The sequence below is a fragment of the Clupea harengus genome, chromosome 22, assembly GCF_900700415.2.
Source record: "Clupea harengus chromosome 22, Ch_v2.0.2, whole genome shotgun sequence".
Taxonomy (NCBI): domain Eukaryota; kingdom Metazoa; phylum Chordata; class Actinopteri; order Clupeiformes; family Clupeidae; genus Clupea; species Clupea harengus.
Genome location: NC_045173.1, coordinates 7979238 through 7989559, shown reverse-complemented (window position 1 = coordinate 7989559; position 10322 = coordinate 7979238).

Here is a 10322-nt window from a genome sequence, read left to right as displayed (position 1 = left end):
AGGACAGCTGTGTTCCATCACGCACCAGGGTGAGTTACAACAATGACAAACCCTGGTTCACAGCCAAACTCAAAAAGTTAAGGTTAGAGAAGGAAGAGGCATTCAGGAGTGGGGACAGAGACAGGTGTATAGAGTCGAAATACAGGTTTAGCAAGGAGGTGAGAGAAGCTAAACATCTGTACTCTGGGAAACTTCAACACCAGTTCTCAGCGACTCTGCCTCTGTCTGGAAAGGGTTGATTACAAATTGTAGAGCCCCCCACTCCACTAACGACTCACGCCTGGCCAACGACTTGAATGAGTTTTACTGTCGCTTTGAAAGGCAATGGCACAGCCCTGACACCATCCCCCATGACACCACTCTCCAGCTCCAGCCCATCAACTGCACCTCCCCCACCATAGCAAAGGCCTGCGCCTTTTCACAACTGCTCACATCAGAGCCCCCTCCCTCCTCCCCTACTACTGTGACGACTCTCTCCATCCTGGAGAGGGACATCAACAGACTCTTCAGGAGACAGAACCCCCGCAAAGCAGCCAGGCCAGACTCTTGTCTCTCCATCAATCCTGAAACACTGTGCTGATCAGCTGTCTCCAGTGTTCACAGCCATTTTTAACACCTCACTGGAGACATGCCACATACCAACCTGCTTCAAGATCTCCACCATCATCCCCGTCCCCAAAAAAACAGATCACTGGACTCAATGATTACAGACCCGTCGCCCCTTACCTCTGTGGTGATGAAGACATTTGAGCGCCTTGTGCTGCTCCACCTCAAAGCCATCACTGACCCTCTCCTGGACCCCCTGCAGTTTGCCTACAGAGCCAACAGGCCTGTAGACGATGCAGTAAACATGGCCCTTCACTTCATCCTCCAGCACCTGGACTCCTCAGGAACCTACGCCAGGATCCTGTTTGTGGACTTCAGCTCTGCCTTCAACACCATCATTCTGACCCTGCTACAGGACAAGCTCTCCCAGCTGAGTGTGCCTGACTCCACCTGCAGGTGGATCACCGACTTCCTGTCTGACAGGAGGCAACACGTGAGGCTGGGGAAGCATGTCTCTGATTCCAGGACCATAAGCACCGGTTCCCCTCAAGGCTGCGTTCTTTCCCCTCTACTCTTCTCCCTGAATACCAACAGCTGCACCTCCAGTCAGTAAGATTGTGGCCGATCCCTCCCACCCGGGTCACAAACTCTTCTAGGTACTTCCCTCCGGCAGGAGGCTGCGGTCCATCAGGACAAAAACCTCACGCCACAAGCTGCAGTTGGCCTTATCAACAAGGCCCGGGTCCCCCACCTGACTTGGACTCTTATCCCACCCCCACGCCTCAAGTCTGTGTTACATTAACACACATTACATTGCATATTGCAGTCCTGTTTTGCATTTGACTTTTTACTTTACTTTTATATATATATATATATATATATATATATATATATATATATATATATACATACTTATATCTTATATATTGTGTTGTTTTATTATGTGTAGTATTTATTGTGTTTTTATGTTACTGGATGCACCAAAGCAAATTCCAGGTAGGTGTAAACCTACTTGGTAATAAATACAATTCTGATTCTGATTCTTTACACCACTCCATCATTGGCATTGCGCCTTTGTAGTCATTGACCCTGCTCTGTGATTCTAATAATATCACTTAAAGTTGACCGTGGAATATCCAGCAGGGATGAAATTTCACGAACCGTCTTATTGCAAAGGAGGCATCCTATCACGGTACCAAGCTTGAAGTCACTGAGCTCTTTAGAACGACCCATTTCACATCACAAATGTTTGCAAATAGAGACTGCATGGCTAGTTGCATACACCTGTGGCAATGGGTCAGATTGAAACACCTGAATTCAATAATTAACAGGTGTGGCCAAATACCTTTGTGCATATAGTGTATTTAAAGCCCCATTCTGCGAGAATTTTTCTTTCTTCTGAGCTTGGAGTAGCCTATAGCTCACTTTTACACCACTGTCGTAAATACAAATCGCGCTTCGAGACTCCCAAATGGACAGTGAACACGTGTATTTGTTGACAAGCTGAAGGATTTGGAATCGGCAGAAGCCAAAGAAGCATGTAGACTGACAAGGTAGAGTAATATCACAAGGTTTTACACAATATATATATATATTTAGTTTTGCATTGTGACATCGGAGATAAACACTTGCATAACCAAAGAATCACAAATTTAAATTTAGCCGAAATACTGCTCTCATTTCAAGCACATGTGCATTGTTTTCTAAGCGTTTGAATTTGTAATGTAATAATATATTGTTGGCGACATACTTAACATACATTGGACAGTGTCATTTATTACAAGCTTGCCGAGTTAGGGCCGTTATATGGTACTCCGTACTTCACGATTTCGGACACATGGGAAGGGCCAACACATAGATGGAACGCCCTGGAACGCCCTCTATGATCACGAACATCGAAGAGCTCATTGCGGAAGAGGTCCGGAAATATCCTCACCTCTATAACACATCGCTAAAAGATTACAAAGATGCGCGAATGACTGCCAATTCTGCAGCGGTAGAGCTGGACACTAAAGACTGCGACTGTTTCCTGTTTCATTCCCTATATATCACAATGCCGCCATATTTAAAACCCACATGAGCACCAGCATCTGACAGAGTAGGTGCCAGAGCCCGGCAGGAGCAGAGCAATTAAAATATTTTGTCCAAACAACCTTTGGACATATTCATTCATATCATATCATGAGACATATCCAACAGCCTCACTAGAATCTGCATCGACAATGATGCCATCTGACAGAAATAGCCTATCTCCATACAGTTCATTTCTTTTAAACTTGCTTTATGATGCATTTGCCGCCTGTAATCACGTTGTGACAGCTAGGATACAAACAAATTCCCGCAACAGGAAGAAGGCTGTTATCCTAAATGTGAAGTTATTTTATTCTCAAAAAACGCCCGACAGCAAGTAAAATATTTAGTCGCTCACACAAACAAGCCCCGTTAAACTCACAAGCGCGCACAAGAGGGAGATAAGCATATTGAAATACAATTATTCACATTGCAAGATCGGAATGAAATGGCCTACACATTACACACGCTAGGCATCTGTATATGCCTAAATAAAACTCACGTTATATGCTACACCAGAAGAGGCACGAATAAAACAAGTCTTACCATTGAAGATCAGTTTTTTAAGTACATGGCCACATTCGTTATAAAACTATCTACATAGTCCAACCATCGAGGTTTAATCCATGTTGTTGTGGAGAAAGAAGATGGCATCAATCATATTTCATTAAAGCTTCACACTTCTTACATTGGACATATCAAACAGCCTCATTAGAATCCACATCGACTATGAAATCTTCCGACAGAAATATCTCCATACAGTATATTTCCCCTCATTAAGTGTCGTTTTAAACTCTCCAGATGACGGTTTCTTTAAAAAAAAAAAAAAAACGTTAAGTGCACAAAGTGATTTAATTTACTCTCAAAAACGAACTTCTGCATTATATGAAGCAAACATGTTCCAGTGTTGGGAAAGTTCACTTTCTACATGAACTAGTTCAGTTCATAGTTCACAAATTTTAGAATGAACTAGTTCAGTTCATAGTTTATAATTCAAAATTTAGAACTAAGTTCCCAGCTCCAAAAAATGGAGTTCTTTTTTTCAATATGCTGCGAGTTATAATTTTTCTGCAATACCGCTCTCGGCCTCTACGCAACTCGGCGCACACACATTGTACTTGCTTAAAACACACAGCTGTCACGCAGCTATTACCGGACCAATACCTTTCAAACTCGGTGATATTATTCACAACTCATTTGTCCTTCATTCTATCAAATATGATTAAACGGCATATGGTATTGCACCCGTGAGGCAAGGGAGTAGAGTTTTGTTCAGTTATCTCTCTAGACTGATTACTGAGCAACCTTCCACCTTTGAATAATGTAACTTATAAACACTTCGTTTTAAAGCGCTGTGGCCGTCCTTAAAATATGTGTCAATAAACGAACTTCTCCATCATATGAAGCAGACAAGTTGACTTTACTACTTATTAAGATGTTTTAAATATGGAATGCTTTATGTCTCTCAATTTGCCAAGATGCTGATTATGGATTATCCGTGTGCTCTGCCCTGCTATTGTTTCTAACAATACAACATTTCTTTGTTTGAGTGTGGTTGTTTAGTGCGATGGGGGTATATTATCGTTACTGTCTATAAAGGAAGACATTGCAACAGGAAAATCTCCTGCTCATTTCCATTTGCCCCCACCTGTCACGTCTCTGCGACCCACCAGTTGGGCTCTCCCCACACTTCGAGAAACGCTGTGGTAGGGGGAAATTGACAGGGTGGTTGCAATAATAATAAAAAAAATATTATTATTTTAGTAATTGATACACATGAAGTTTAGTTTAAGGCAAAGGGTAGTGATGGATAAAGTTTTCTATAAAAAACAAGTGAAGTCTTTCATTCTCACTTTCCACTCTAAAACTATGAACTGAACTGAACTATAAACTGGTTCAGAATTTAAATGGTGAACTATGAACGTGAACTATTCATGTTTACTTGTTTGAACTGAGCTTTGAACTGGTTCATGAGAGGTGTGAACTTGTACAACACTGTCAGCTTGTCGGTCTTGACGTTCAGATGCTGTGCCTAAACTAGCTATAGCCTACCATCGTCTCGTCACATGATAAAATAGAGACTTGACATTGGACCACAACATACATATTACCCAGCAATCATCATTGCAAATCTGAATATGACAAAAATACCAAAGAAAATAAGAACGTATTCATTTCAGGGAATCGTTTTTTAATAGTTTTAATATTGTATATAAGAAAAGCATATAATTTTGTTATAGAGTGCTACTATTTTCCCCACAAATAATACCTACCATGATAGAGATAAGTTTGCCCTTTCAGGTGATTATATAGCATTAGACACACTCTTCAATTTAATATCATGTAACTACACCTGCTGCACTTATCGTCTGACTAGTGACAGCTGGTAGGGGGGGCACACGTGGGGTGGGAGATAATCAATGACGATTTCTAACTTACAAAGACGTAACAAAGCAACGGTTAACATGTTTTCGACAAAAAACCGCTTCTCCACCTACTGTTCTGGCGGTGAATTGTGTTCAGCACCTCCAGCCTTTGGAGAACCATAAAGTCAACAGAAATGCTAATTAATCCGTCCTATCCGGCGGCACGCCCATCCGTAACGGAGTCTAAAGCCCGAATTATAGATCTGCGTCGGTGTCCGTCCGTTTTACGGATGGGCGGGGAAACAGATTCGGACGGATTCGGACGTACTGTTTTTGATTTATACTTCTTCCACGGCTGTGGGTATTGAAAACAATTCACCGCCAGAACAGTGGGTGGAGCAGCGTTTTTTTGGTCACAGACGAGCTACTACGCGACCTCTTTGAGTGATAGAATTCGTCGATTGTTTTACTCCCTCCTCCCATCATCAAGAGCAACAGATGTAGTCACATGGGTCTTTGAGACACACTACATTACAATGAATAGTCTGTCTAATGCTATATATTCACTTGAAAAGGCAAACTTATCTCCCTCACGGTAGGTATTATTTGTGTGAAAAATAGTAGCAATCTATAACAAAATGATATGCTTATCTTACATACACTATAGAAACTATTAAAAACGATTCAATGAAATGAATACTATCTCATTTTCTTTGGTATTTTTTGTCATATTCAGATTTGTAATGATGATTGCTGGGTAATATGTATGCTGTTGTCCAATGTCAAGTCTCTATTTGATCATGTGACGAGACGATATGATAGTTTAGGCGCAACATCTGAACGTCAAGACCAACAAGCTGACTGGGCAAAGAAATATCTGTGACAACGTGATTACAGGAGGCAAACTGGTATCAGGGAAGAAGTTAAAAATAAACTGTCATCTGGAGAGTTTAAAAGAATACAAAACGAGGGGGAATCTACTGTATGGAGATATTTCTGCTTAGTAGTCAACGCGGATTTATTAAACCTGGATGGTTGGGGGAGAGAGATGAACGTCAAAACCGACAAACTGGGCCAGAGGCAAAAGCACCTGCAAGCTGAAAACAATGGCTTTCAAACATAAGCGTGATAAGGCATTGAACATTCCATATTTAAATATCTTAATAAGTAGTCAAGTCAACGTGTCTGCCTCACGTGATGGAGAAGTTCGTTTTTGAGACTAAAATAAATCACATTTAGGATAATAGCCTTCTTGTGTGCGGGGATTTTTTTATGTCCTAGCTGTGACAACGCGATTACAGGAGGCAAACTGGTATCAGGGAATAAGTTAAAAAATAAACTGTCATCTGGAGAGTTTAAAACAATACAAAACGAGGGGGAATCTACTGTATGGAGATATTTCTGCTTAGTAGTCAAGGCATTGAATATTCCATATTTAAATATCTTAATAAGTAGTCAAGTAAACGTGTTTGCTTCACATGCTTCTCCCCTGTACAAAAGCGTCGGCTAAATGACAATGTAAATGGATTAGACCTCGATTGTTGGACTATGTAGATCGTTTAATAACGAACTTTGTGCACTTAAAGTTTTTTAAAAAAAGAAACTGTCATCTGGAGAGTTTAAAACGACACTCGAGGGGAAATTTACTGTAGGCCTATGGAGATATTTCTGTCGGATGGCATCATATTCTATGCGGATTCTAATGAGGCTGTTTGATATGTCCAATGTAAGAAGTGTGAAGCTTTAATGAAATATGATTGATGCCATCCTCTTTCTCCACAACATGGATTAAACATCGATGGTTGGACTATGTAGATACTTTTATAAGGAATGTGTCCGTGTACTTACATTTTTCAAGAAAAAAGATAATCTTCAATGGTAAGACTTGTTTTATTCGCGCCTCTTCTGGTGTAGCATATAACGTGAGTTTTATTTAGGCATATCAGATGCATAGCGTGTGTAATGTGTAGGCCATTTCATTCCGTTCTTGCAATGTGAATAATTCATTTCAATATGCTTATATCCCTTTTGTGCGCGCTTGTGCGTTTAACGGGGCTTGTTTGTGTGAGCCAGTGCATTTATCATTCATCTGTTGATGCTCGAGTTTAATAAAGGCAGGCTATTCTTAAGAAACGCATGTAAATGTGTCAGTAGTATGAACAGTTGAGACATTGACTCATTGGGGTTCGGACTAAATATTTTACTTGCTGTCGGGCTGGGGTAGGGCTGGGACAAGTCAGCGCGATAAGGCATTGAACATTCCATATTTAACTTGGCATAGTCGCCCCATAATGCCGTGCGGCGGGCACATACTTTTCTCGATGTGATGCAGCGCATAGACATATATACATGTCTATGATGCAGCGCCCAACAATGTTCTTTAACAATGTTCCTTACTGTTCTAATTGCATGTCGTTGTTCTGTGTTGGGACGGAGTTTATACAGGTGTGTGACGGTAGCACAGTCTGTTCGTGATAACTTGTAGCAGGGCATAAAGCCCGTGCCATTTTGACATTGTATTGTGTTTAGTGTTTAATTAAAAGCCATAACAAATATTCCACACTTCCGTGATTTGTTACAATATCTTAATAAGTAGTGAAGTCAACGTGGATTCTATGGATTAAATTCATTTATTGACACATCTTTTCAGGACGGCCACAGCGCTTTAAAACAACGTGTTTATAAGTTACATTATTCAAAGATGGTAGATAAAAGGCGAGATAATCGCCAGGTGTAATAAGCCTACTTTCTCATTATGTGTGTGTGTTAGGGTTTGTAATGCAATGGTGTTGGCTGCAAGTTAACTCCACTTCACGTTAAGGTTAGCTTTTGTATATGAGCATTCATTTCAACTGTTCCATCATCTGAAATATCACGGTGTCGAAAAACAAACCTTTGATCTAAACAGAATATTCAGTATGGAATGGGAATATTTCAGAGCAGGGCTATCTTTTATCGCGTTTGACAAATATGCTCCGATTGCTGTGATGTCTCCTGTGAGAATGGGATAGTATTCTCTCCTATGAATTCGCGGTCATTTGAGCGTCCTTATAAGTGTTTCAGAAATATCTTCAGACCTCTTCTGTTATGTTTGTTCATAATCAACTAGAAGAAGCTTGTGAGACGGTCTACAGGCTATTCATAAAAAACATACGTAAATGTGTCATTAGTATGAACAGTTGAGACATTGACTATGTCTGGTTGGATTCCGACAATATATTTGAATGGCTGTCTGGCTCGGGCACTACTCTGTCGGACGCAGGCCGGGCTCGGACAGAAATATTCGGCTGATTCACACTCTATAACAGAATAGGAACAGATAGGGAATGAAACAGGAAATGTTAGATTCCGGAAATGATATCGTTAGGAAATGATTTCGTTAGCGGACCAATCACAGCCAAGGGGGTATCCGTCGCTATCCGTTCGTATCCGAAAAAGTTACAAAAATCGAGAGGTGCACGTCGGTGTCCGTCCAGCTCTCCGAAGGGCTCGGATGGGCTCGGATGGGCGTTCCACCACGGGGAAGGGTGTTGCCAAGGCGTGGCTATGTGTCCGGACGGACACCGACGCAGATCTATAATTCGGGCTTGAGTACCATACTGGCACCTTTAGGTTTAAGGATGCAAACTCCCAAGGCTTATTGCGTCAGATCGACGAAGACTAATCAAACTTTGTGACGAATTCATTTTAATGCTAGCCTGAAACAGGACAGATTGATGACTTTGGGCATCTGGGAAAACTACAAATCTCTGCGAGACAGGATATGACCCCAATAAGGTTACAGCCTAAGTCGAATTCTTTCATAAATAACATCGGCAGGGTTGTTTATGATGAAAACTAGCGAGTCGACAACTTTCCTAACACAGCAAAGCAAGCGCAACACAAGACACAGCATAGGATGTTTGTGATGGAAACTAGTGAGTCCCCAACTTTCCAGTCTAACATTAAGCAAGCGCAACACAAGACATAGCAAGACAGCTTATACGTCTTGACTAGTACAACAGAAAGAAGGCCAGCTCGGCATCTGACTTGCTCTGGTACTTGCTCGGTTACTCTCTCTCTTCTCCTCCGACAACATCGTCCTTGGTTTCTTTGTTGTCTCTGCCATGATGTCCATACAGAAAATACTGTGTTAGCTTCCTCTTATAGCTAGCGCATGGGTCTAGTTGTTGTTGTGTGAGGTGGTGCCATAAAGCATTATGTAGCTAGTTCTCCGAGAGGTCTCATGCCCTGTACCCCAAAGTTACATACCAGGCGCACCAGGCGTGCTGTGGCAGTGGCCACTCCTTATTTCACTTATTCACTTTCATATTTGTCCTAATAAACATTCCTCCAAATTATCCAAAAGACGTTTTTCCCCAATATAAGTGTGAGACCATTGCTGTGTGAAGTGATTTTGGTGACACTACACCAGCGTTTCCAGTGTGAAAAGGGCGCAGATACGTGACAGGTGGGGCGCGAACGGACGCGATGAACGGGAGATTTTCCGTTTCAATTCCTTCCTTTATAGACAATAACGATCATACACCCCCATTGCACTAAACAACCACACTCAAACAAATAAATATTGTATTGTTAGCCTATTAAGTATTGTATTGTATTAATTAGCCTGTTGTTAACCTTTCCTGCTAGTCGTAGTCTGCGAAAAAGACAGCTGATTGACCAAAAAATCTACCTAAAAGAAAATTGAAAATTTCAATAAATTTGACAATTGTACATTACATTTAGTCATTTAGCAGACGCTTTTATCCAAAGCGACATACAAGGGAGATATTAAGATTGGCCTACCATTAACACAATTGCATAGGCCCGTTTTCTTTATTTTTGAAACTCAGCCCATTTGAGGCAAGGATTGACACCATTGCACTTTTATTTTCTCTTTCTGAACTGATGTTATTTGTTATTGATTTTCTCTATTTTTGAACTGATGTTATTTGTTATGATTAAGATTTAACGTATCGTTATTTCAATAAATCTGACAATTTTAAGCTTGGCCTACCATTTTTTTGGAGCGATGAGGCTTGAAAAGGCCCCCTTGTTCAAAGTGGGGAATGACAGAAAAAGTTTGAGAACCACTGCACTACACTGTATAACAGTACATTTAGGGCCTATTGGTTTTTTTCAATACAAAATAAATACAATTATGCAAAGCCTTTTTTCCAAACTGTATGAGTGAAGTTATTGAATACTTTCCCCCAATACAATTCCTCAAAATTATGCACGTTTTAGAGTTAAGTTGTTGAATATATTTGTAGATTTTCTTTTCGGTGTTTCTTTTACTTTGTAGACGGTACCTGCGCACTCATCTCACAGGCGACTGCACAGTGTGGGAGTGTCCGT